The following is a 27,804-nucleotide window of genomic DNA, read 5'->3' on the forward strand; positions in this document are numbered from 1 at the left end:
TATAAGAATTGTGTCTGTTTTATCTTTAGTGCGTTAGAGACTCTGGTGATGACCTATATTCTGTATCCCCGTTTAGCAGGGTGTGGTGACACTGGGTGCTGAGGACCACAATGTATGGGTTTTCACCATTGGTTCCAAGCTCTGTGGCAGGATCCTCTCTGTCCACATAAGATTTCCAGTCTGGAACTTTTGGTCAAGCTCAGACATGAGCAAGGACTCAGCCTTGTGAATATTCCTCTGGGTCTGTTGCAGGGTCTTTAAGAATGTGACAGGGGAATGGCTAGTAACTTTTGCCTAGTGAACATCTCAATATGGGTGGCATCTGACCCTTAGGGCAAAAAGTAGGAGGTTAGTCCAATTTTCATAGCTTTAATTGACACATTTATTTTACCCTTCCTGATTTTTGCAGCCTCTATGCACAATGTAATTTTAGATGAACATTTAGGGCCTTTGCCAGATTTAGGGGAAAGTTTGATCATGAAGGTGAGGGCATTGTCAAATCTCAGAGGTAGAGGCAACCCATATACAGAATTTTTTGTCTTCTGATAACAGCAGAGAGTATGGGTCTCTTGTTCAACAAGAACTGCCATCCATTTGCCTCCTGTTTCTTTTTGTCACTTGGTTTCTTCCTGTGTTCTTTCTGTCAAGGTGAGGAGTCCCCTCTCTCTAAAGAGGCCCTATGGACACTGGCATTGGCAAATTGCAGTATGCATGTCTTTGCCCTTCTCCCAGAAAAATGAATGGGATAAAGCCAGAAGGTCAGCCCTTTGTGTTGAAGTCCATTGGCTGAGGGACTGGGCCTATAACATCCTGGGTAGGTGACCACTGCAACCTAGTATACCTGATTTCATGTTGAGCAAAGCTGCTCCATATAAAACCTCTTCATGCCTGTAGGAAGTGCAGAGTGCAGCAGCAGTGGAGCCCAGAGTGGAAGCCAGAGGCTTCCAGCCAGCCCCAGAGCAGAGCAGGATGCAGCATCCACAACTCCAGAGGTAGCAGCAATCAGGCCTGGGTTCCTGCTTAAGACGGGAGATGAAGCTGATCACATCCACCTTCTACCACAGCTATGGTTGTTTCTGTATTGTCAGACCCTGCCTGCAGGATCTGAGCTTTGAGCTCCTGTTGATCAGAACTGGAGGAGCCAGAGCCTGGGAAGTTCCTGGAGTACATTTCCTCTTATGAGGGTTGTTATGGGACCTCTCCACATCCACGGCTATGTCCCTCCTCTGTTCGGGGGAGTCTGATGGCCTGAACTTGGCTGCTGTCTTGGAGTGGCTCCTTTGGGTTATCATCTGGTAGTGGGCTGGGTGGGCTGACGGCTATTGTTTTATTAAGTCAGATATGGGTCTGGCCCAGAAGACGTGCCTCATAATGGGTTATTTCAGTCTTATGCATCCACTTACTGCAGTTCCCCTCAGGAGGTCCATTACAATGTTGGAGATGTAAGTTAATAACAGTTGCTGGCACAAAGTCAATGTATTTATTAGTATGGTTGTAGCAGCAACTGATCACAAAAAAGCAGGCCAAACAAGATCAACTCTTTTGGATAGATAGGCGACTAGCCTCCTCCAGGGTCACAGTACCTGAGACATCCATCATAGCTATCCTACTCCACAAAATTCCTTCTGGGCCTGTGTCCACCACCCACAATACTACTCAGGAGCCCCTACTGCTAGCATCACCATAGCAACAGTAGCACCGACTTGGAGCCACAGTTGCTGCCAGAAGAGGGGTGCAGCATGGATGGGCCAGCATGACCTATGAGCCTATTGGAAGTTGTGTATCATCCCAGGGGCAGCAGTAGCTGTTGTCCCAGGCGGGCTCACTTCCCTTCTCTTTTAGATCTTTGACTCAAATCAATAGAAGTGACAGAAATATACAGAGAGATAAATACATAGAGAAAATTATCAGGGTCCCAACCATACATTCATGCACCTGAAGAGACCATATGGACCCCAGTCATAGATCCTCACCACCTGCAACTCATTGACATCCTAAACAGAAGGTGCCTTAACCAAACTTAACTCTAGAGGTGACAAACCAGGCAACTTTCAATTTTGATCCATTTTTGGGCTGGAGGTATCAGATTCTTTAAAAGCATTGGCCATCAAAGAGATTTCATGAGGAACATCTCAGGTTGTACAACTCTCAGAGTTCTTGACCATTACATTCTTTCCATCTCCAGGAAACTCCAAGACCACCAGTGTTTCAAGGTCTGGACCCGAGATGGAGGTATGTTACTGGGAGTGGATTTTGAGGTTGCAAAGGCCCCCACCATTCCCAGTTAGCATTTGTTTTCTTCTACTTCTTCATCAACATCGGAGCTCTCAGCTGTCCATGCCACATGTTCTTGCTCTAAAACTCTGAAATTGCAAGTCCCCAGTTAAATATGCTGTTCTATATGTCGCCTGGGTCACCTGTTTAGTCCTTCTTAGTTCTAGCATTCTGTAAATAGAAATAACAACAAAAATCAAGCTTTCTGATTTTGTAGATTCTTTGCCAGGGCATGGTAAGATCTACCTACCTTCATTGTGATGATTTTCAAGACTATACTGATTTCTAAATCTTGCTTTTCTCAAAGACTGGAATGGTCCCCTTGTCAATAACAGATGGGGCCTGCTGATTCTGTTTACTAAGTCAGGTAATAGTGAAGGGCAGGAAAAGGAAGCTCCAAACACCCAACTGCAATTCGCTGTGAACTTAGCTTTGCTACACATGGAGGCCATTATGGGAAGAGAAAGCCATCCATTCCAGGCAGTCCAATGAGAGGAAGTGATTGGCTTCATCCAGAAAATAGGTTGAGTAGAGTTAAAATTTGCATTTCTGATAATTCCCAAGGAAATGAAGTTACTGGTGCTTGTCCAGGTTACAGTTTCAGAAGTGTTGGTCTAGTATGCCTGACTGGTAAGTGAGGAGGTTGTTCAGGTTTTGATATTTATGGGATTTCTTCTTTTCAGAACTTCTAGGAATACATGGCAAGTAGGCTTCAGTCTAAATGAATAACTTGTCTTCACAGTTTGCATGGTGGGTAATGTTTGTTGATCATCAACTTGACAGCACCTGGAATCTCACTGGAGACACACCTCTAGGCACCCAAGTGGAAGATCATTTGATTATTAGCTCTACTATATAAGGCATTGCTAGATTTAGGTTAGCCTCTGGACATGCCTGTGCAGAACTATTTTGATTAGACTAATTGAAGTGGGAAGACCCACCCTCTATGGTTGACTGGGATAGTGGACTGGATATGGTCGATGAAGTGATTTGAATACCAGCATCTCCCTCTGATCTCTGCTTGCAGTCAGTACAAGAGCTCTCAAGCGCCTGCTGTCTTGACTTTCTACTATGGTGCATCTTGCAACTATAAAACAAAGTAAACTTCTCTCCCTTAACTGTTGCTTTTGTACACATGTTTAATCAGAGCAACAGAGAAGTGACAAAGCCAATCAACTTTCACTTAAGCTCGTGAAAATCCACAGGAATCTCAGCCAGGAATCATATCCTATTCTCCAGGAAAACTGGAAATTCAGGAGGAAGAGACACTCTTTCACAGTGCTTCTCCATTCACAAGCATTTTATGGGAACACAGACACTCAAGAGACAGAAAGTGGTCAACTGCAATGGAACTGAAAGGACACAGACCCCAATCACATGGTGGATCCCATGAGTCAGAGGGTAGATTCCATTAGCTCTGCTTCCTAAGCCACCGTGTACTTATCTCCTTTTCCCCTGCTACCTGACTCCAGCTCCATCTTGCCTGCATCTTTCTGCCATGTGTCATGGTATTACTACTTTGATTTCCCATGATTCTGTGCTTTTCCCTTTGTATTCTGATGGCCATGGTGCCTGTTCAAAAAACACCATGCTGTGATGGATTTACTCCTGGTAATATCCTATAGCCACAAAGTTGAATTCAATCATTAACCTTAGTTGTTTGATTTCTGCTGTGCCTAACAATAGTTTTTGTTCACATTTAGAGGACAGAACCTTTGACTCCTTTTTATCTTTGAGGGGAGTCTTTCGACTAGGCTTCTCTGCCCCTGCACATAGAGTCTCTGTGTCCCCTTTCAAGTACATAAATCATAAAATACCCCTCCCTCTGATTTGGTTGGTTTCATAGCATGAAAAACCAGGGCCAGGATCTTTACAGATTCATTGCTTCCTTACCTTGTCCAGTACAAAGACTGCAGCACTGTATTAGGTGTGACACATACCCTCATGCTCCTGGTGCCCCTGCTCTCCCCGGTCAGAGTCCACTTCCAAGGGTGAGCCCCCAACTCCATCCTGTCCCTAGCCTGAGCCCAAGTCGTAGCCTGAGACCAAGCCCATGCCTTAGCCTGAGCCTGAGACCGAGCCCATGCCTTAGCCTGAGCCCAAGCCCTAGCTGTGACCCAAGCAAGAACCCAAGCCCCAGCTTGAGTCCTAGCCCAAGACCTAGCCCTAGACTTGGCCCTAGAACTAACCCTAGTCTGAGCACGAGCCCGAGCTCCGGAACTGATCCGAGTAGGAGACCAAGCCCTATCCTGAGCCAGAGCACAAACCCTAGCCCTATCCCTGGCCCAAGACCTCGCCCAAGCCTGAACCCTAGCCCTAGCCTGAGCCTGAGCCCGAGTCTGAGCCTGAGCCCGAGTTCGAGCCCGAGCCCGAGTTCGAGCCCGAGCCCGTGCCCTAGCTGTAGAGTCAACTAAAATACAATTTTATTAGTCTGGGCTCTTAGTCTGCAGCACATCTATCTAGGCTCTTATGGCTCTTAGAGTCTCTAGGGAGAAGTAGTGTGTAATTCTTATAGGAGGACTCAATTTATATGTTACTAGTCCTTTTCCACTTGCAGCTTTTATTACCCTTTATTTGTTCTCCAGGCTTACTGGCTTAGGTAATATACGCCCAGGGGTATTCTTTTTCAACTCCAGGCAATTTCATACTCTGTTTGCTCCTTTCACTTTGATAAGTCTCTTATTTAAGTTAAGGACATTTTCTTCTGTATTTTTGTTGAGAATGTATTTTTCTTTGTTTTGTTTTTTGGGTTTTTTGCTTTTGACCCGAGTTTCTTTTCCTCCTTCTTATATACTTTATTGTCTTTATCATTTTATTATTATCTTTGTTATTTTGTAGAAAAGCCCTATCTATTTCTTGGATGTTTTCTTACAGGATTGACTTTCTTTATTTATTTTTCCTTCCTTCCTTCCTTCCTTCCTTCCTTCCTTCTTTCTTTTTTTTTTCTTTTTTTCGGAGCGGGGGACTGAACCCAGGGCCTTGCATTTGCTAGGCAAAGCTCTACCACTGAGCTAAATCCCCAACCCCTCTTTCTTTCTTTCTTTCTTCCTTTCTTTCTTTCTTCCTTCCCTCCTACCTTCCTTCCTTCCTTCCTTCCTTCCTTCCTTCCTTCCTTTCTTTCTTTCTTTCTTCTTTCTTTCCATTTCCTTTCTTCCTTTTCCCCCTCCACTCTTTTCCTCCTTTTGGATTTAACATATTCCTCTATATATGCATCTATTCCTCCTAACATCTCTTCAGTGCCTGAGATTCTCTATTCCATCTGTTGTAGTCTGTTATTAAAATCTGCCTCTGAGAGACTATTTGAGTTCCTACATTTTTCTCATCGACATCTCCCTGTTTAGGTTTTCTTTATTCATTTCCTTCCACAGTTAGGGTTTTCACAGATTTCTTTATTTTTCTCTTTAAAGACCTCTATCATATGTGCAAATGCTGTTTTACACTCTTTTTTATTCTCGTTCTTCAGTCATGTTGACATATTCAGGGCCTTCTGTGATAGTGTTGATGGTCTCTAATAGACATTTGAATGCCCTGGCTGTTACTGGTTGTGGTTTTATACTAGTCTGTAGGTATCTGGGATTGGGAAGATTGTAATTCTAGGTGCTGGAGTCTGGTTTTGTGTGATAGAAAGTATTTAATCTCAACCATGAATTTCTACCCATCCTTTGTCCAATTAGTTTCTGGATAAAAGATGCATACAAGCTTTATATTTATGATAATCCTTAATTAGCACATGAACTGTGCAGATAGCTCTCCTGTACACTATTATGTATATTTCTCAGCCAATAATTTCATTACATAATTTGCCATGGTTTTGTCTGGACTGCTTTTAACCCCAATTAGCCAATTCACATGGCCATTATCTAAAGATTCTTACCTCATGGTGGGTTCTCCTCTGCTCTGTTTACCTTCTTCTATCTGCCCCTGTCATGGTCTCCTCCCACCCCCAAGCTGGGAACACCTGGGAACACCGATTTCAATTCTGCACAGCTTTTGAGTGTAGGCATTTTTATTTACAATTCAGAAATAACTTGGGGGTGAGTTCACTTAAGAGTATGGATTAGTGTTTTCTTTCTTTTGTTTTGTTGTTGTTGTTTTTCATTTGTCTTTGTCTGTCTGTTTGGTTGGTTAGTTGGTTTTTGAGACAGTGTTTCTCTATTAGTATTTTCAAAAGCCGATTGTTTGATTAAGATATCTGGGGTCAGAGAAAGGACCACCCATTTCCTTAAATCTTGTGTATGGTAATCAAGAAATTCTACTAAAACTTCTGAAGGGCCCTGTTACCCTTCAGCCCCAGGGTATATAGGTACCTCTGGATATTCTCTAATTTACTTTATTGATCAGGATGATCTTAAACTCAGAGATCTGCCTGCCTTTGTCTCCCAAATGGTGGAATTAGAGGCGTGTGCGAGCATGCCAGGCTAGTGCCCTGAATAATTGCAAGAACTGAGTAGTCTCTCCCTGCTAAGAAAGATTTTGATATGCATGCTGTGCAGACATTTTCAGGGACTCATGAAATCAGTATGTCTTGCTGACTCATGCCTGCTGAGGCCTGCCTGGCTCTGCCAGGTAGTCCCAAAGCTGTTTACTATCCAGAGTCTACCCAACTGGATCGCTGATTTGTCTGTGAAGGGTTTGTGAGTAGATCAAGCTGCTGCTGCTGACCTGTGAACTGAACTGCCGATTTTCCATCTGAAAAAACAGATGGGAGTTGCTCTAAAGAACCATTTCTAAACAAGTCCACTCCCCCATATCCTTTCTTTCCCACTACCTCTGGTAAAAATGGCTAAAAGGAAAGTTAAAATACGTAAGAACCATCATTAAAAATAGGTTTTAAAAAGTTGCAGTTATACTCCTGCGTTTTAGTCCCTGAGAAACATCCCTGGCTCTTCTGCAACTTGGTGTGTAGACCAGGGCGGCTTAAAACTTACAGAAATATGTCTGTCTTTGCCTCCTGAGTGCTGGGATTAAAGGCATGTACCACCACCCCATCCAGTCAACAGCTCTTGGAAAGTTTCACTCACACATGTCATGGTGCTGTTTCTACCACATGAGTCACTAAGAGATAAGGACACTCTTACCTTCCCACTCCAGTGGTTCTGTTGAGTACCTCTATTCCAACGCACATGATCCAAATTATTCTTCTGCTCCTAATGTTGTTTTACTTTTCTTCTGTTGCCATTTGGAAGTTAATGTTGAAATTAAAAGCTTTAAAAGTCAATAAATAAATCGCAAAAGTTAAAACATGCACATGAACGATAATCAATACTTTACATGGCACAATGGTCAAGATATTTCTAAATTTAGAAAAATATGAGGGACATCTATCATGTTAAAGAAACATAAGAGTTATCTCTGATACCTCTTCAGTTACCTACTCTAATAGGAACTAAGGTTGAAAGAACCATTAGGAAATCTGTACTTTCCTGACAAAGACCAGCTTTGGCATCCATCTGGTGTGCAAACTGAGGCAGCCATTGGGGGTCAGTGCTTAGAGCTTCTGATGGTTGGATCCAGATACCTAAAGATGCTGCTGCCAAAGGAAACCAGAAATCAGAGAAGTTACTCAGCAGACCTTTTTTTTTTTTTATTTTATTTTTTTATTATCTTGAGTATTTCTTATATACATTTCAAGTGTTATTCCCTTTCCCGGTTTCCGGACAGACATCACTCTCCCCCCTCCCCTTCCTTGTGGGTGTTCCCCTCCCAAACCTCCCCCCATTGCCACCCTCCCCGCATAGTCTAGTTCACTGGGGGTTCAGTCTTAGCAGGACCCAGGGCTTCCCCTTCCACTGGTGCTCTTACTAGGATATTCATTGCTACCTATGGGGACAGAGTCCAGGGTCAGTCCATGTATAGTCTTTAGGTAGTGGCTTAGTCCCTGGAAGCTCTGGTTGCTTGACATTGTTGTACTTTTGGGGTCTCGAGCACCTTCAAGCTCTTCCAGTTCTTTCTCTGATTCCTTCAACGGGGGACCTATTCTCAGTTCAGTGGTTTGCTGCTGGCATTCGCCTCTGTATTTGCTGTATTCTGGCTGTGTCTCTCAGGAGCGATCTACATCCGGCTCCTGTCGGTCTGCACTTCTTTGCTTCATCCATCTTGTCTAATTGGGTGGCTGTATATGTATGGGCCACATGTGGGGCAGGCTCTGAATGGGTGTTCCTTCAGTCTCTGTTTTAATCTTTGCCTCTCCCTTCCCTGCCAAGGGTATTCTTTTTCCTCATTTAAAGAAGGAGTGAAGCATTCACATTTTGATCATCCGTCTTGAGTTTCCTTTGTTCTAGGGATCTAGGGTAATTCAAGCATTTGGGCTAATAGCCACTTATCAATGAGTTCAGCAGACCTTTTTATGAGGGAACAACGCTTAAATTACTGGGGCTGGAACTTCCTGAGGGTACTGGAAAAAGTACGAACTTTTTCTAACTCCTTGGGGCCAGCAAGAAAGAAAAGGAAAGAGAGACACTTCTCTCTCTCTCTCTCTCTCTCTCTCTCTCTCTCTCTCTCTCTCTCCACACACACACACAAACACACACACACACATACAAACACAAATACACACATGAACACACAGAGGCAGGAACACACGCACTGAGTGGATGAAACAAAAGACAAAGTCCAATAATTTCATATACACAAATATATGCGTACAAACACACAGACGTATATGCATAGAGACCTATAGACAGACATATGTACATTCACACATAGATTAGTTAATGCAGACCTCCAGCAAGCAGGCTTCAAATATTTCATACCTGGATGCATAAGTACACGCAATAGGTGGCCTGAGAAAGCAACACACACCCAGAAAGGCAACAACCTTTGCACATATACCTACATACATACACATTGTTGATGGGTGAAAGGAACAATATTCCAAACTACCATAGACACAAACATTGCACATACACATATGTGGTGAATGAGGGTGGAAGCTCCAACCCTCATTCATGCAAACTCTGCACATATACATACATACATACATACATACATACATGCATACATGCATACATGCAAGCATACAAGCATACACAATTGATAGATAAAAGAACAATGCTCTAACCATCACACACACAACCCTTACACATATTCACACATACCCATAGTTTATGCTAGAAGAAATAATGCTGCAGCCCACCACACATAAACCTCAACAGAGACACATAGTTGGTGGATGCTCCAATCCCCACAATTTATTCTTCATTTCATCCAATATATATCCCAGCAAAATCTTTCATGCAGTATTAAATTACAACGTGTTTCTGTTTTAGTTTTATTGTACTGAATGGTTAGTGAATGATGTGTTTTTCAATACCTTATAAGAAATAACATTACAAGTACAAGTAAAGGACAAATATTAGTACCAAAAACTCATGAACCTTCATAACAAAGCAACTTATCATAGATTAACAAAATGCAAGCAAGCAAGATAGTTTTCTCAGCCAGTTTCTCTTACTGGCAGGCAGCAATTAGCAATTACAAAGAAATGAGTAATTAATTTCTTATTTTTCTTAAAAGTAATCTTTTAAGAATCTTAAAAGAATTACACTAAAGTTTTATATAAAAATCAGTCATATCTTCCTTAAGTCCTCAGAATGCATATTGACTTATCAGAAATTCGTAGTAAGTCTTATCAGGATGCTGAGGGGAAAATGGGTGTAAGAAATCAATTATCACCAGTCCAGCCTGAGTGACAGTTATGTCAGCTACTTGTGCCATTGTACTTATTTCCTGATCATAAAGATCCTAGCTTAACCCATACGAGTGTGCCTTTCTGAACTTCAAATTATTTCCTAAGATTTTCTACATCATAGCCAATAGTAGAAAACATCTCAGCCTAGCTTCACTAACAACTTTTATTCCCAATATTTTGTAAAGGTGGAGGTCATTGCTGACAATCTAAGTATCTAAGTTCTTCACAGGTCCAAAGGCTTTTCCTCCTATTGATGATGGACACTGCCATCCTATGCCACATATGTGACTAGAGTCATGGGTCTCTCCTTATGTACTCATTGGTTGGGGGTTTAGTGCCTGGGAGGTCTAGTGGGGTTCAATTGGTTTATATTGTTGTTCTACCTATGGTGTTGCAAACCTTTTCTGCTCTTTCAGTCTTTTCTCTATCCTCTCCATTGGGGTCCCCATGTTCAGTCCAATGGTTATCTGCAACCATCCTAATCTGTATAGTAGGGCTCTGGCAGAGCTTCTCAGGAGACACCCTTTATCTGGCTCCTGTCAGAAAGCACTTCTTTTTTTTTCTATTCTTTTTTTTTTTTTCGGAGCTAGGGACCAAACCCAGGGCCTTGCGCTTGCTAGGCAAGCGCTCTACCACTGAGCCAAATCCCCAACCCCCAGCAAGCACTTCTTGGCATCAGCAATAGTGACTGGTTTAGTTGCTGTTTATGGAATAGATCCCGAGGTGGGCCAGTCTCTGGATGACTTTTTCTTCAGTCTATGCTCCATTCTTTGTCCCTGTATTTCCTCCCATGAGTATTTTGTTCTCCCTTCTAAGAAGAAATGGCACATCCACATTTTGGTCATCCTTCTTCTTGGGCTTTTGGTCTGAATGCTCTCTGAGTCCAGGGAAACCAAGGATGGGGATTGGGGCTAACTTCAGAGAGTTCTCTATTGTAGGTTTAGAGTGGCTCTTGCACCTTACCACCACCCTAGACCCTTAGCTCATCCCCTGACTCACATGATAATGACTGCGAAACCAAGTGGACGGGTGCTTGAGAACAGCTATCTCAATTCCTGAAAGATCACCCTGTGGCATCTCTCCTTGGGTGCTGATAACAGGGTCCAGGGACTTTGGCCTCAGCCCAAAAGTAATGGGAAACTAAAAAAGAACAACCAGGGAACTTTCCTACCTCAGGAAGGGTAGGAAGGAAGCCTGGTGCACGTGCAGAGGCCTGCAAGGACCTGTCCTACCCAGTCTTTGTGCCCTTCCCCTTTTCAGCTTGTCAGCGGGGTTGCCAATGTCCAAGTGACCTAGCCAGGTACCTCTTTTTTTTCTTAAATTTCTTTTTTTTACTTTACATTTCAAATGCTAGCCCCTTTCCTGCTTTCCCCTCCATACACCCCCTATCTCATCTCCCCTCTCCCTGCTTCTTTGAGGGTGTCCCCCAACCATCCACTCAACACTTTCTCCCTCCCCGCCCTGATATTCCCCAGCACTGCAGGGGCCCATCCTTGGCAGGACCTAGGGCTTCTCCCATTGGTGCTCAAAAGGCTATCCTCTCCTAATATGCAGCTGAAGCCATGGGTCTGTCCATGGATACTTTTTGGATGGTGGTTTAGTCCCTGGGAGATCTGGTTGGTTGGTATTGTTGTTCTTATGGGGTTGCAAACCCCTAGAGCTCCTTGAGTCCTTTTTCTAAATCCTCCAATGGGGACCCTATTCTCTGTTCAAGTTGGCAGCCTCTGTTATTTGTCATGCTGCGCAAGAGCCTTTCAGGAGACAGCTATATCAGGCTCCTATCAGCTTGCCCTTCTTGGCACAGCAGTATTGTCTGGCCTTGGTAGCTGTATATGGGCTGAATCCCCAGGTGGGGCAGTCTCTGGATGGTCTTTCCTTCAGTCTTTGCTCTAAACTTTGCCTCTGTATTTCCTCCTGTGAGTATTTTTGTTCCTCCTTCTAAGAAGGACTGAGGCATCCACACTTTAGTCGTTCTTCTTCTCGAGCTTTATGTGTTCTGTGGATTCAATTTTGGGTAATCCAAGCTTTTGGACTAAACTCTTAAGGGCTCTCTCTCTCTCTCCTCAGATTTACCCTCAGTCTGTGTCATCGCTGGGATGTCCCACTTCAATTGTAGCTGCTCTTCTGCACATATTGGAAACTAGTGCTTATTCCTTGTGAAGATGAATTTCTTTCTTTTTGTGTGTGGAGGGGTCTGTGCTTATGTGTAAGGAACTGCTGACTGGCTATGCACATGAATGGATAGCTAGTGCCCATAGACTGCAGCCTGCTCCATCTTCCCCACCCTTGCCTGAGGGAGCTTGCTAGGGATCCTGGCTTCTGAGGGAACACGTCTTTCCCGTCCATTCACTCTACACTATTTCCTGTTCTTTCAAATTTTTTTAGTGAAGCTGAAAGTGCAGTTCAGTAATAGATTCCTACCTATGTAATAGATTCCTAATGCTGTAGGAGTCTGCAGAGTTAGAACCTGTTTATTCTTGGCAGGAAGGCTGCTCCTGTGGCCTGGGAAAGAGCAAGGCCTTTCTAAAAGAATACAATGTAACATTCTTTTGGAAGTTACTCAGAACCTGCTTAGCTACTGCAAAAACACCCTAGAAAAACTGATAGGTGTAAATGTAAAGTGGATCTAAAACTTCATAATGAAAATTTCCTTAATTTTACCAGAGTTTGGGGTTAAAGGACAAAATTAAACATAGGGAAAATACACTTGAGTGCTGGGAGCTCTGCAGCAGCCTGGGAGGGAAATAGGAGGGAGGGGCCACAGTGGGTGGGGTTCGGGTATAGGTGTGAGGCCATGTGCTTTCCCATTGCTTACCCGCCATTGTTCACCCCACCGCTCACTTTGGACAGACTTCCAAAGAGGTGACACAGGTCAGAAAGAGTCATATTAACCAAGACAAGTAAGTGTCACTACAACAATACAGAAAAAATAATTCAAAGAAGGCATTCTTAACTCTCATTCTTAACTCTTGATCTGGAATAAAATAAGAAGCAAATTGAAATGTTTATTGGAGACAAATATTTGACACTTTTGCAAATAATTAATAGGTGATGCCTAAATGTTGGGTATGGAATTTAGTGAAAATGCTTCTGTTGATATCATATATAATAGCAGAAATCAATTGGCAATAGTATGAGATTAACAGGCAGGCGAATTTTAGCAGGGTTGTTGAGGATGCTTCTAAAACATGTCATATTTGCCAGTGACACAATCCTGGTGGAAACCACTTAGGCAGGACATGTGTGAGCATCAAGTCTCAAGGCCCTCTGAATACTCAGATGGATTTTATACTGGTGTTCCTTCAACTCTACATGTTCTGCAGAAGACAAAGGCAACATATTACTAAAAAATATTTAATGGCCTCCTCTCCTCTCTTTTTCAGGCCCTTCTTGTTAGTTTGCACCTCTGAGTGCAAACATTAAATTAGCTATAAGGCATATCGTCTGGAGACATTATTGAAGATTTGTGCCTCTGTAAAAAGTTGATTTTCAAACGGGGGTTTCCCAAACAGCACAAACTAGGACAGAGACATTAAATCATCACCGCAATACTTAGTTTAAAAAATAGAATGATGGCAACGCAAACCTGATGGATTCTGTTGTAATGTGGGAGATGTAAACATAGAGTGAGCAGTCAGAGAGCAAGAGAAGCCCATGGTGTTTGAGATGTCTGAAGGAATACACCACGGAAGGTCTACAGAGTTCTTAGTTCTTGGAGTATTCATTCTGTATGATACTAAAAAATAGACAAGTATTGTGCTGGGTATTTTGGCACCTAATCCTTCTAAATTCCTTACAGACTAATAATATTCTGGCACAGGAGTACATTTAATGACATTACTCAATTGGTACAAATAATGAGCACATTTTAAATACTGTCCAGCAAATCTTTTGCTAAGTATCCAAACATGTTGATCATAGCCCAAATATAGAGGTTGGAATTCTGTCAAGCTTGTGGCCTGGTAAAACTTTTTCAATATTCCCGTGAAGCTTCAGTAGACTTACTCAGTAAGCCGACACATTGGGTAAATACATATGACAAATCAGCTCCTATTTGAAGTTCCACTTCCTTGGCAATGGCAACAGGTACCCCAGATTTATTGATTACAACCATTGTTTCTATGACTGTTGGAATCCTTAAAGGGGAGCCACATTTTTAGGACGGAACTTCTCCAGAATGCCTTCTTTGTCCACAAGAGCAGTGTTGTAGGTTGCTTCACATACTCTTCCTATTAGGGTAACGCCATAACTGTTAACTTCCTCTATACAGTTGTTTAAGGTTGCATTGGTTGTATTGTGCGTAATAAGACATCTCATGTTCTTGTATGTGACTTCTACAAGAGCAAGGCGTTTCATTCAAGCCATATGAATTTAGTTTTTTAAAGAAACATGGAATAGGGTTATGAAAGAATTAAAAAATTGAATACAGAAATGATTCCAAGCAAAAATCAAAACCAGCAGCAGGGGGGGGGGAATGAAATCTGCTTCAATATTTATATACTCCACTTAAAAGTTTAAATGGTTGAGGACAGGAAATCAATGTATTTGTCCATTGGCACAAAAGATGTGGTATAGTGAGGGGTGAACAGAATGCATTCTATGACTAACTATTGGGTTACAATGACTTTGGGAACTGCGTTGTAACGTGTGTATTTTTCCGTCTCACAAATAATGTTTTGTCATTTGTCTTAGTGAAAATAACTGCTGTGGAAATAGATTTAAAAAAAAAACATTTCCCCAAACTTCAGTTCCTTTTCCCCCCCACTGTGGCATTTCAGGACAGGGCCTGCTGGGGATGCAGCTAGCAAGAAGCTCTGTCTGTAGCTCCTGAAATAAAGCTGTATCTATCTTTTCATCTTTTCAGATGTGTGTCCAGAGAAACATGCAACTTTCTAGGGGTAGGAATGGAATGATGAAGTTGAATTCATAAAGGAGAGTGAGAAAGAGGGAGAGAGAGGGCGATTTTTATTTGAATATCTGTCTTTCTGGGGGGAAAGAACAGGTTTGCAAAGTCAGTTTTGAAGAGTACTGATTGATTCTTGTGTTTGCAAACTCTTTTCAAATGTGTAAGGTGGGGGAACGAAAGTGTTGAACTTCAGGAGAGGAGTTGTTTGGCTTCATGTTTGAGTATTTTGACAATAAGGACTATTGTAATAGTTTGTAATATTCATTCAGTTTGCCAGGTCACAGGTAGGCTGAAGGGTGGGGAATGGTGCTAAGCTGAGCTGATTGGTGCATCCACTCTTCCACCTTTTGCAGATCATGGCAGGGGCACCCATGGCCCACACCAAGGTTCTCCAGTTTCCTCTCTCTGCTCATCCCCCATGTACCCGCTTCTCCCTCCATCTTGCTCTTAAGCATCCTGGAGTCAGTTTCTGGAGACAATGTTTAACAAACTCCCTTTTCCTTCTTACTATCTGTCCTGTTTCCTATGCAGGTCACCTGTCCCCTGTGATGCTACACATGCTCCATTCACACTTGTGTGTACTGTTAAAATAGCAGTCAGTCTGGGGAGACTGAGAGCAGAAGTTGTAGCTGTCTGGAAGCACATTCTTTTGTGTGTCTGGTTTGGAAAGCCGACCATCCTGTAGGAAGTTCCTTAATTGTTTACAAAACTGTACAGTTGATGCACGTCTAGGACTTTGCTGTTTTTCCTGGGCGAGTTGTAACCTAGAATTACCATTCTATGAGTCTGCTTTCTCACACCGACTGAGCTTTGCCCTGGGAAATCCTGCTACAATACCCTTTGTGCCCTTCCAGTGCTGCAGTTCAGACACTTGGAAACTTACCTGAAGCTCTCCATCCAGAAATTCAATTTACCTGAGTGAACTCAGCTTACTAATTAGCCTAGTTATTGGCCATTTTTCCTGAATTACTCTGTTTTCTTGTTTGTGTCACTATGTACAACATTGTGTTTCATTATGTGAAACTTTACTTCTTTTTATGATGAGTATCTGTTCATCTTTTAAAAGTTGGGATTCACTTTGAATTAATTGCTATGTTGTCTCAGGTAGAAAAATACTAATTTTCAAAGATAATGTATTTAAATATATACCTCCATTCCCTTATCCCCAATTGACAACTAATAAACTACATAGGAAAACAACCTCTTCTCGACAACCAATCACTGTTTTGTGTTTGTTTGTATGTTTGTTTGTTTTTTGACGTCTGACAGGGATCCTTTAATGACTGACAGTGGTGAGGAAGAACCACACTTGACAAAAGCTCACATGGATGGGACCATGCAAATGAACCTCATGAGTATTCATGACACACTAATGAGGGGAGAAACAGGGCTGTGATGAGGGCAAGGCTTGAGGTGGAAGTAATGAGTTCACTAGGCACATAGACAGTAACTATGATGTCTGAGGCCAGCCTGGGCAGCGAGTGATTGATAGGGGAGCCATGGTGGCACTGATCCACCTTCAATGACTGACAGTGGGGGCTGTGATACACTTGATGGACGGTTCCCATGGGCAGAGTCTCTGGGTGTGTGGAGGGTAATGATGACACCTGTAGCCATCCCTCAGCAGGGCTGGGACCTCACATAGTCAAGAAGTGTGTATGTGTGTGTGTGGGGGGTGCGTATAACATCACCAGCAGCGGAGGCCGAGCCCCAGTGTGCGTTTGACGTCAGGATTGCCCCACAGTCATGCACGCACACCCGCCCAATGCTTTCACCATTTAGTGTGATGTTTTCTACCATTTTGTACAAGGAGTTTTCCTACATGTTGTATTCTGTTCTCAAGTTGGAGGGTGTTTTTACTTAGCATTTGTCCTTGGCAAATGGCGTTTTGTAATTCCTTCTATATATCAGTCTCAACCTTAAGTCATAGGATTTTAAGTCTTGTGCCTGATACTTAAAAATGAACATGAAACACTACTTGTTTTTTAACATTTGTTCCAAAATTTAATAATAATTGGTAAATTCCTGTGTATGGCCTATGCTATAAGACTCTTTGCTAAGTGGTTTCCCATTTAATATTCCAAAGGTCTATTTGAATTCAGCGTACTGAGAAAGGAACAGGTTTACAGAGATAACAATACTTGGTTGGCTCACGTGGTATTAAAGGAACCAAGATTTTTACTTTCTTTTGATTCATGACCCAGGTGCTAACTCTTTTGTGAGCAACATTTTAAAAGGACAAAATTTTGCATTTTTCCATATATTTGTAAGTGTGTTTTACTCCAAATTACTGGCAGTATTTTGTTATTTCTGCCCAAGAGGATGTTGTCTGATTCCTGGCAGCTGTAGTGACTGGTGTTTGCAGGATGCTGGGACTCGGATTGTAGGCCTCATGGTCGCACCGCAAGTTCTTTTAACGTGGGAACCATCTGTCTAGTAACCAGAGCTGTAGTTTATAAGAAGGTGAATGCAGATTTAAGTATGGACACTAAGGGAGGATAAACACACATGCAAGCATGACAGGCATGAGAGAAAGAAAGGCAGATGTGGGGAAGCGAGCTGTGTAATCCAAAGACAGAAGTAAGCCGAGGCCAAGAACAGATTATTTGAAACACCTATAATTAATTAATTAATTAATTAATACATTAGTGTATTCTGTGTGAAAATGTCTATAAGTGTCAGTGCGAATATATGGAGGTCGGAGGACAATGAGTGGGGAGGTCATCCTCCTACCACATGGGATAGAACTTGGATCCTCATGATTGATGACAAGTTGCTTAACCCCCTTTTGAAAATTACATTTTTTAATATTTTTTTATTAGATACATTTCTTTGTTTCTCCATCTTTATTAAATTGGGTATTTCTTATTTACATTTCAATTGTTATTTCCTTTCCCAGTTTCCAGCCAACATCCCCCTAACCCCTCACACTCCCCTTCTATCTGGGCTTCCCCTCCCCATCCTCCCCCCATTAAAACCCTCCCCCCCAAAATCACATTCACTGGGGGTTCAGTCTTGGCAGGGCCAAGGGCTTCCCCTTCCACTGGTGCACTTAATAGGCTATTGATTGCTACCTATGAGGTTGGAGCCCAGGGTCAGTCCATGTATAGCCTTTGGGTAGTGGCTAAGTCCCTGAAAGCTCTGGTTGGTTGGCATTGTTGTTCATATGGGGTCTCAAGCCCCTTCAAGTTCTTCCAGTCCTTTTTCTGATTCCTTCAACGGGGGTCCTATTCTCAGTTTAGTGGTTTGCTGCTGGCATTCGCCTATGTATTTGCTGTATTCTGGGTGTGTCTCTCAGGAGAGATCTACATCCGGTTCCTGTCAGCCAGAACTTCTTTGCTTCATCCATCTTATCTAGTTTGCTGGCTATATATGTATGGGCCACATGTGGGGCAGGGTCTAAATGGGTGTTCCTTCTGCATCTGTTCTAAACATTGCCTCCCTATTCCCTCCCAAGTATATTCTTGTTCCCCTTTTAAAGGAGTGAAGAATTTGCATTTTAGTCATCCTTCTTGAGTTTCATATGTTCTGTGCATCTAGGGCAATTCGAGCATTTGGGCTAATATCCACTTATCAGTGAGTGCATAACATGTATGTTTTTCTGTGATTGGCTTACCTCACTCAGGATGATATTTTCCAGTTCCATCCATTTGCCTATGAATTTCATGAAGTCATTGTTTTTGATAGCTGAGTAGTATTCCATTGTTTAGATGTACCACATTTTCTCTATCCATTCCTCTGTTGAAGGGCATCTGGGTTCTTTCCAGCTTCTGGCTATTATAAACAAGGCTGCTATGAACATAGTGGAGCACATGTCTTTGTTATATGTAGGGACATTTTTGGGTATATGCCCAAGAGAGGTATAGCTGGGTCCTCAGGTAGTTCAATGTCCAATTATCTAAGGAATCTCCAGACTGCTTTCCAGAATGGTTGTACCAGTCTGCAAACCCACCAACAATGGAGGGTTTCGCCAGCATTTGCTGTAACCTGAGTTTTTATCTTAGCCATTCTCGCTGATGTGAGGTGAAAATCTCAGGGTTGTTTTGATTTGCATTTCCCTCATGACTAAAGATGTTGAACATTTCTTTAGGTATTTCTCAGCCATTCGGCATTCCTCAGCTGTGAATTCTTGTTTAGCTCTCAACCCCATTTTTTAATAGGGTTATTTGTCTCCCTGGGGTCTAACTTCTTGAGTTCTTTGTATATTTTGGATATAAGACCTCTATCAGTTGTAGTATTGGTAAACATCTTTTCCCAATCTGTTGGTTATCTCTTTGTCCTAACAACAGTGTCCTTTGCCTTACAGAAGCTTTGCACTTTTATGAGATCAAATTTTTCGATTCTTGATCTTAAAGCATAAGCCATTGGTGTTTTGTTCAGGAAATTTTCTCCGGTGCCCACATGTTCGAGATGCTTCCCCAATTTTTCTTCTATTAATTTGAGTGTATCTGGTTTGAAGTGGAGGTCCTTGATCCACTTGGACTTAAGCTTTGTACAGGGTGATAAGCATGGATCGATCTACATTCTTCTACATGCTGACCTCCAGTTGAAGCAGCACCATTTGCTGAAAATGTTATCTTTTCTCCATTGGATGGTTTTGGCTCATTTGTCAAAAATCAAGTGACCATTGCTGTGTGGGTTCATTTCTCGGTCTTCAATTCTACTCCACTGGTCTCTCTGTCTGTCTCTGTACCAATACCATGCAGTTTTTATCACTATTGCTCTGTAATACTGCTTGAGTTCAGGGATAGAGATTCCCCCTGAAGTCCTTTTATGGTTGAGGATATTTTTAGCTTTCGTGGGTTTTTTGTTATTCCAAATGAATTTGCAATTTTTTTCTGTCTAACTCTCTGAAGAATTGGATTAGTATTTTGATGGGAATTGCATTGAATCTGTAGATTGCTTTTGGTAAAATGGCCATTTTTACTATATTAATCCTGCCAATCCATGAGCACGGGATATCTTTCCATCTTCTGTGGTCTTCCTCAATTTCTTTCTTCAGAGGCTTGAAGTTCTTATCATATAGATCTTTCACTTGCTTGGTTAAAGTCACACTGAGGTATTTTATATTATTTGGGACTATTATGAAGGGTGTCATTTCCCTAATTTCTTTCTCGGGTTGTTTCTCTTTTGTGTAGATGAAGGCTACTGATTTATTTGAGTTAATTTTATACCAAGCCACTTTGCTGAAGGTGTTTATCAGGTTTAGTAGTTCTCTGGTGAAACTTTTGGGATCACTTAAATATACTATCATATTAATTGGCTATCCTCCCAAGTTGGGCACCACATTGCCCTGGCACATCTTTCAGGGAGGACAAATTGTGGTTCAAAGGATTTTTGGCTGCGTTGGTGCTCTCGTGTCAGTTTCGGTACCCTGCAGAGTACCTCCCTGTACCAAAGAGGCTAGAATGTAGGAATTTAGAATGAAGGAAAAGATGCACGACTTGACCTTTATGAACTTTGTAGATGCTGTCCTTGGCAACGAGGTCATGCTGTCAGTTTGTGGAGGGCATCCCTTTGTTCTGTCATGATCATGGGTTGTTTGCAGATCCCTGTAGCCAAGTTTAGCCACTGTAAGTCTTCTTTGGCTATAAGAGATGGCCAAGTCAGAGTTTGTACTCTACAAAACTTGAAGCCTTCACTAGAATCACCTTCAATGAAGTTTCCTCTGAATGAGATTTCCACACCACAACTGTATATGCATCCAATTCCAATTATCTTAATCCTATCTCTTACTTCATCACTCCCCATGAACTCGACCCCACCTATTCCCATCCCACACTCCCTTAATTCACCCCAAAAAACTGTCCTTTTTCCCCTGCCCAAGGAGATCCATGATTCCTATAGACTATTTCTTTATCTAACCTTTCTAGGTCTATGAATTGTAACTTATTATTTACTTAGCAGTTAATATGCATGTATGGTTGAATACATATTATATTGTTCTTCTAAGTCTAGATTACCTGCCTCAAGATTTTTTTTCTGGTTACATACATTTTTCCGCAAATTTCATAATGCCATTGTTTATATCAGTTGAGTCATACTCCATTATACAAATCTACCACACTTTATTAATTTTTGGTTGAGAAATATCCACATGGTTTCAAGTTTATGGATATTATGAGTAAAGCCACGATGAATATAATTTAACAGGTGTCCTTGTGGTAGAATGGAGCATCCTATGGGTATATGCCCAAGAATAGTATGGTTGGGTCTTTTAGAAGATTGGTTCCTAACTTTCTGAGAAACTGCTATATTCAGTTCCATTGGAGCTGTAGAAGTTTGCACTCCAACCAACAAGAAGTTTCCCCTTGCACCACATTCTCACTAGCATGAACTGTCACTTTTACTATTACTCTTAGTCATTCTGATAGTTATAAAATAGTATTTCATGGTAGTTTTCATTTCATTTCTTTGTTGGCTAAGGAGGTTGAACTTTTCTTTATGTGTTTCTCAGCAACTCAGGATTGCTTTGTTGTAAAGTCTCTTTAGATGTGCACCCCGTTTTGTAATTGGAACATCTAGTTTCTTAAGTTCTTTATATATTAGGGATATTAGCCCTCTGTCAGATAGGGAGTTGGTCAAAATCTTTTCCAATTCTATAAACGTCCATTTCCTCCTACTGACAGTGTTCTTTCTTTGCCTTGCGGAAGTTTCTCAGTTTCATGAGGTAACATTTTTTTCAATTATTGATCATATTGCTGGTCTTATTAGTATTCTGTTGAGGAAATTCTCTCCTGTGCTAATGCATTCAAGACTATTTCCCACTTTTTCTTCTATAAAGTTCAGTATATTGGGTTTTATGTTGAGCTCTTTCATCAACTGGGACTTGAGTTTCGCACAGTATGATAGATACAGTTCTATTTCTTCTTCTACATGTAAAAATCCAGTTAGGGGTTGGGGATTTAGCTTAGTGGTAGAGCACTTGCCTAGGAAGCCCAAGGCCCTGGGTTCGATCCCCAGCTCCGAAAAAAAAAAAAGAACCAAAAAGAAAATCCAGTTAGAACATAAATATTGTTGAAGATGCTTTCTTTTTCCACTGTGTATTTCTAGCTTCTTCATCAAAAATAATGTGTTCATAAGTATGTAGATTTATGTCTGGGTCTTAGACTGGATTTCATTGATCAAACTGTATGCTTTAATGCCCATAACCTGTGTCTTTTTAAAATTTATATTTATTTTTACACTCCAGATTTTATTCAGCTTCCGGTCCACCCTCTTGACTGTACCACATCCCATACCTCCTCCCTGCTCTCCCTGCCTCCAGGAAGATGTCCCCACACCACCCATCCCACCAGATCTCTAATGTTCCTGAGTCCTCCAGTCTCTTGAGGGTTAGGTGCATCTTCTCTGATTGAACCCAGACCTGGTATTTCTGTGCTGTATATGTGTTGGTGGTCTCATATCAGCTGGTGTATACTGCCTATTTGGTCATCCATTGTGTGAGAGATCTCGGGGATACAGCTTAATTGGGACTGCTGGTCTTCCTACAGGGTCACCTTCTTCCTCAACTTCTAGCTTTTCCCTAATTCAACCAGAGGGGTCAGAAGATTTTGTTCATTGGTTGGGTACACATATCTGCATCTGACTCTTATTATTACAGCTCTGTAATAGATCTTGAAATCAGGGATTGTAATAGGGTTTCTTTTCTTTTCTAATAAAATAATTTTCTTTTATTTTACTGAATCATTTTAGCTATCTGGACATAATGCTTTTAGATATGAAATTACATATTGTTCTTTTAAGGTCTGTAAAGAATTATGTTGCAATTTTTATGGAGATTTCATTAAATCTGTAGATTCTTTTAAGTAAGATGGCTATTTTTGCTATATTAATCTTACTGGTAGTATAAGCCTAGGGCATCTTTCCATCTTCTAATATTTTCTTTAGTTTCTTTCTTCAAAGATTTGAAGTTTTATTATTTTATATTATTTGTCTTCGTTAGGGTTCTATTGCTGTGAAGAGATACAGGGCCCATAGCAACTCTTTTAATGGAAAACATTTATTTAGGGCTGGCTTACAGTTCAGAAGTTTAATCCATTATCATCGAGGCTAAAAACTTGGTAGTGAGCTGGCAGGAGAGATAGCTTAGAATTCTATATCCAGATCCAAAGGCAGCAAAACATAAAAGTGACATTTGGCATGGCTTGTGCTTCTTAAACTTCAAAGCTCCTCACCCCTCTCTGCCAGAATAAAACACTTCTTCAAAAGAGAGAGCCACACTTGCTCTAGCAAAACCAGACTTCCTCATATTGACACTCTAGAGTAGCCTACAAGGATCATTTTCATTCACACTCACACATTTTATTCTGTGGCCCCCATAGTCCAACTTCAAGGGTCTATCATAGTGTCTGCACTGTTCGAAAGTTCCAGGTCTCTTCTGAGGCTCATGCAATCTCCTTACTGTAATCCTCTGTGAAATCAACATGAAAATGCGGATCGCTTACTTTCAACACACAGTGACACAAAATATACATTACCATTCCAAATGGGAGAAAAAGGGACATAATATGGAAATACTAGATGAAAGTAAGACTAAAACCCAGCTAGAAAAACTCTAAATTCTGAATCTCCATGTTTAATTTCAAAGCATTCTTTGGATCTCCAACTCTTTTCAAATTTATTGACTACAAAACTCATCTTTCTTTTGAGCTGTGTTTATACCCAATTAGCAGCATGCTTTGGCAAGCATACAAGACTACTTTGACATTATCAGCATCTTAGAGTCTCCAAGGCAATCTAGGCTTCATCCTCGCAGCTTAATACAATGACCTCTATAGATCTTCCTTCAGGGTTACCTCTGCCATAACCTAGGGGTTATTTACTTGTTTAAGTCATAGAGGGAGATTCCATAACCCTATTCTTGCATATATATCTCTAAAGTTATAAGCATATACCCAATGTTGTCAAGGTTTGTTGGTTTCCAGTATTGGGACATGGATTATTGTTCAAGTACAGTTTACCAGCCTTTTGCTTCTGATGGTTTCCTTCAATGTTTAATCTTGGCTGTACTTGAGTTGGCTCTGTAGACCAGGCTGGCCTTAAAATCACTCTGCTACCTCCTCAACTCAAGGGCTGGTATAAAATGCATGTAGCAATACAGCTATTTTAAAGTTTTTAAAAATTCTTTTTCAAAAATTGGAAGATGAACTGGGTGGGGTGTTGCCCTGAGGTTACCACACCCTTTCCATGAAATTTTTCAATTTTTCTCCTCCTTCTTCTCTTCTTCCTCTTCTTCCTCCTCCAATTCTTCCTCTTCCTCCTTCTCATTATTATTATTTACTATTATTGTTGTTGTTGTTGATTTAGGCTTGTTTTATATACAGTCCAGTCATTATCCTCCTCCCGGTCCACTCTCCAATGGTTCCTCATCCAATTCCTCCTACTGTCTCCAAAAGAAGGCTTACATACCCCTATCCACTAGAGCTTTTCTAGGGAACCTCCAGACTGATTTCCAGAGTGGGTGTACCATCTTACAATCCCACAAACAATGGAAGAGTGTTCTAATATCTCTACATCCTCGCCACCATCTCCTTTTAACTGAAATTTTTATCTTAGCCATTCTACCTGGTGTTAGGTGGAATCTCAGGATTGTTTTGATTTGCATTTCCCGGATAACTTGGGATGTTGACCACTTCTTTAGGTAATTCTTTGCTATTCCATATTCCTCAGCTGAGAATTCTTTGTTTAGCTCTGTATCCCATTTTTAATAGGGTTATTTGATTTTTCTAGAGTCTAACTTCTTGAGTTATTTGTATGTATTGGGCATTAGCCTTCTATCAGATGTAGGATTGGTAAATATCTTCTCCCAATCTGTTGGTGGACATTTTGTCTTAAGGACAGTGTCCATTGCCTTACAGAAGCTTTGCAATTTTACGAGGTCCCATTTGTCGACTCTTGATCTTAGAACAGTCTTAAGAATTGATCTTGAAATTAGTCTGTCATTTCCTCAGAAAATTAGATACAGTTCTATCTGAGGACCCAGCTATACAACTCCTTGGCATATACCCAAAAGATGCTCCAACATATAACAAGGAAACATGCTCCACTATGCTCATATCAGCCTTATTCATAATATCCAGAAGCTGGGAAAAAACCTACATGTCACCGAGCAAAGGAATGGATACAGAAACTGTGGTATATTTGGACAATGAATAATTACTCAGCTATTGAAAACAATGCCTTCATGAAAGTTTTAGGAAAATGAATGGAAGTAAAAAATATCATCCTGAATGAGGTAACCCAATCAGAAAAGAACACACACGATATGTACTCACTGAGAAGTGGATATTAATTTTAAAACTTAGCATACCCAAGATACAATTTACAGACCACATGAAGCTCAAGAAGAAAGACAAAAGTGTGGATGTTTCAGATCTTCTTAGAAGAGGGAACAAAATAATCACAGAAGAAAATACGGACACAAAGTGTGGAGCAGAGACTGAAGGGAAGGCCATCCAGAGACTGCCACACATGGTGATCCATCCTACATGCAGTCATCAAAACCTAATCACTATTGGGAATGCCAAGAGTTGCATGCTGACAGAAGCTGTCTCCAGATAGGCTCTGTCAGAGCCTGAGAAATTCAGAGGCAAGTCCTTGCAGCCAAACACTGGAGTGAGAATGGGGTACCCATTGGAGGAGTTAGAGAAAGGACTGAGGTATGTGAGGGGATTTGCAACCTCATAGGAAGAATAGGATCAACCTACTAGATACCCCAAAGCTCCCAGGGACTAAACCACCAACCAAAGAATACACATGGAGTGACCCAAGTCTCCAGTAGCATATGTAACAGAGGACAGCCTTGTTGGGCAGTAATAGGAGGAGAGGTCCTTGCTCCTATGAAGGCTTGATGCTTCATTATAGTAGAATGCCAGTTTGGGGAGGTAGGAGGGAGTGGGTAGGTAGGTTACGGGAGCACCCTCACGGAGGCAGGGGTGTGGGGATGGAATAGGGTTTTTTTGGGGAGGAGAAACCAGGAAAGGGTATAATATTTGAAATGTAGATAAAGAGAATGTCCAAGAAAAAAAAAGAAATGGTCATTCTACCAAAAGTATTCATTAGATTCAGTGTGAGCCCCATCAAAATTCCAGTAGATCCACAGATCTTGAATGGACTAATCTCAACTTCAAATGAAAGTAAACACACACACACACACACACACACACACACACACACACACAGAGAGACAGAGACAGAGACAGAGACAGAGAAAGAGAGAGAGGTAGATATCTAAAACACTGTGTATAATAAAAGTATGGTATTGGCACAAAACAGACACAGTGATAAAATGAATTGACCTGATAAGCCAGACACACATTTACATACCTATGGTAGAGTTCATCAAATGTCTGCATGCAGGAGAATTAAAATAGGTTTATACTTATCACCCTGTACAAAACTCAACTACAAATGCAAGAAAACTACAACAATAAGCCAGAAATACTCAATATGATAGGAGAGTATGTAATGAATAACCTTGAACTCACTGACAGAAGACAATACTTTCTGAACAAGACTCTATTAGTGAAAGTTCTAACACCAAAATTTAATAAAAATGGGACCACCTTAAACCAAGAAGCTATACATGCCAAAAGACAATGTCATTAGGCAAATCAAGAGCCTACAGAATGGGAAAAGATATTTAACCAACAATACATTCTATAGAGGACAAATATAATAAGTACATAAAAATAAAAATAATTGGTTTTCAATAAAAATATGCAAACTTTTTCATTTTCTATGAAAATCAGTATGGAGGTTCCTCAGAAAGTTAGAAATCAATTTATCTCAAGATCTAGCTATACCACACTTCAGCATAAACGCAAAGCATATTTCATCATATCAGAGAGAGACTTTCCCTACTATATTTAATGCTGCTCTATTCCCAATTACCAGAAAGTGCAAATGAGCTAGACGCCTCTCTAAAGAAGAATGGATGAATAAAATTTGATAGTTTACATATTCCAATATTACACAGTTGTTAAAGAAAATGGCATCATGTAACTTGCAGGCAAATGATGGAACTGGAAAATTAACATCGCAAGTGAGGTATCCTCGACCCAGAAAGACAAGTATGTCCTACATCACCTACACATGGATATTAGCTGTTAAGCAAATGAGAACCAAGCTTCATTGAATGTATAGAATAGAAACAATTAGACTTTTAAAACATGGAGATAATTTCTATATGGGAAAATATGATTTATCTTTTGCAGGGCAGAGATTTTCCTACTTACTGAAAAATTAGGTTAAATCTGGACTTTAATTAATGTTGTTTTGAAAGGGATTGATCTGTAAGAAGTAATCCAAAGCTTGATAGAAAAGAAAATATAGAATTAAACATAGGTTCTTACATTTAACCAGAAGCAGCATATCATGGAAGACATATTCCATTGAACTTCTCATACAAAATCAGATTAATATAAACTGACTATATCATCACTTAACTGTTTTTTCTCTTGATATAATCATTATCAACTCCATTCTCCAGAATGTCCTTCTATATGCCTGATGTGCCGGTTATGGCAGGATTACTGAATTTATGAAACTTTATAGTATTTTATAAAGTGAAGCTTCAGTTAATTACAAAAGTACAAAATTATAATTCATTTAAATTACTTTTAAGATGTGTTACCATATTCTATGACTAAGGGAGTGCTAATATTTTTATAAATTATTTTAATTTTTATATAAAAGAATGGCACACATGGAGCTCTCTCTCTATGAAGACCAAAAGAGGATGCAGGGTGAGTTGAAGATAGGGGTATAAGATGTGTGAGCCACCAAAAGTCAACAATAGGAACCAAATCTAAGTCCTTTGGACAGGCAGAAAATGCCTAGACAAGATAACCTGTGGATGTTAATCTTTGGACACAAACTAGGAAAATCAAGTTTCCTGAGAATTTCAAAAGAGTATGCTGGTCTTGTATGT

General features: G+C 40.9%; 1 protein-coding gene across 2 annotated transcripts in view; it reads left to right on the forward strand.

Annotated features, from left to right (window-relative positions):
- Positions 1 to 27,804, forward strand: part of LOC147995335 (uncharacterized) — a 305,835-nt gene that overhangs the window by 194,057 nt on the left and 83,974 nt on the right. The gene's annotated exons all lie outside the window — the stretch shown is intronic.

The sequence above is a fragment of the Rattus norvegicus genome, chromosome 3, assembly GCF_021556685.1.
Source record: "Rattus norvegicus strain SHRSP/BbbUtx chromosome 3, alternate assembly SHRSP_T2T, whole genome shotgun sequence".
NCBI lineage: Eukaryota > Metazoa > Chordata > Mammalia > Rodentia > Muridae > Rattus > Rattus norvegicus.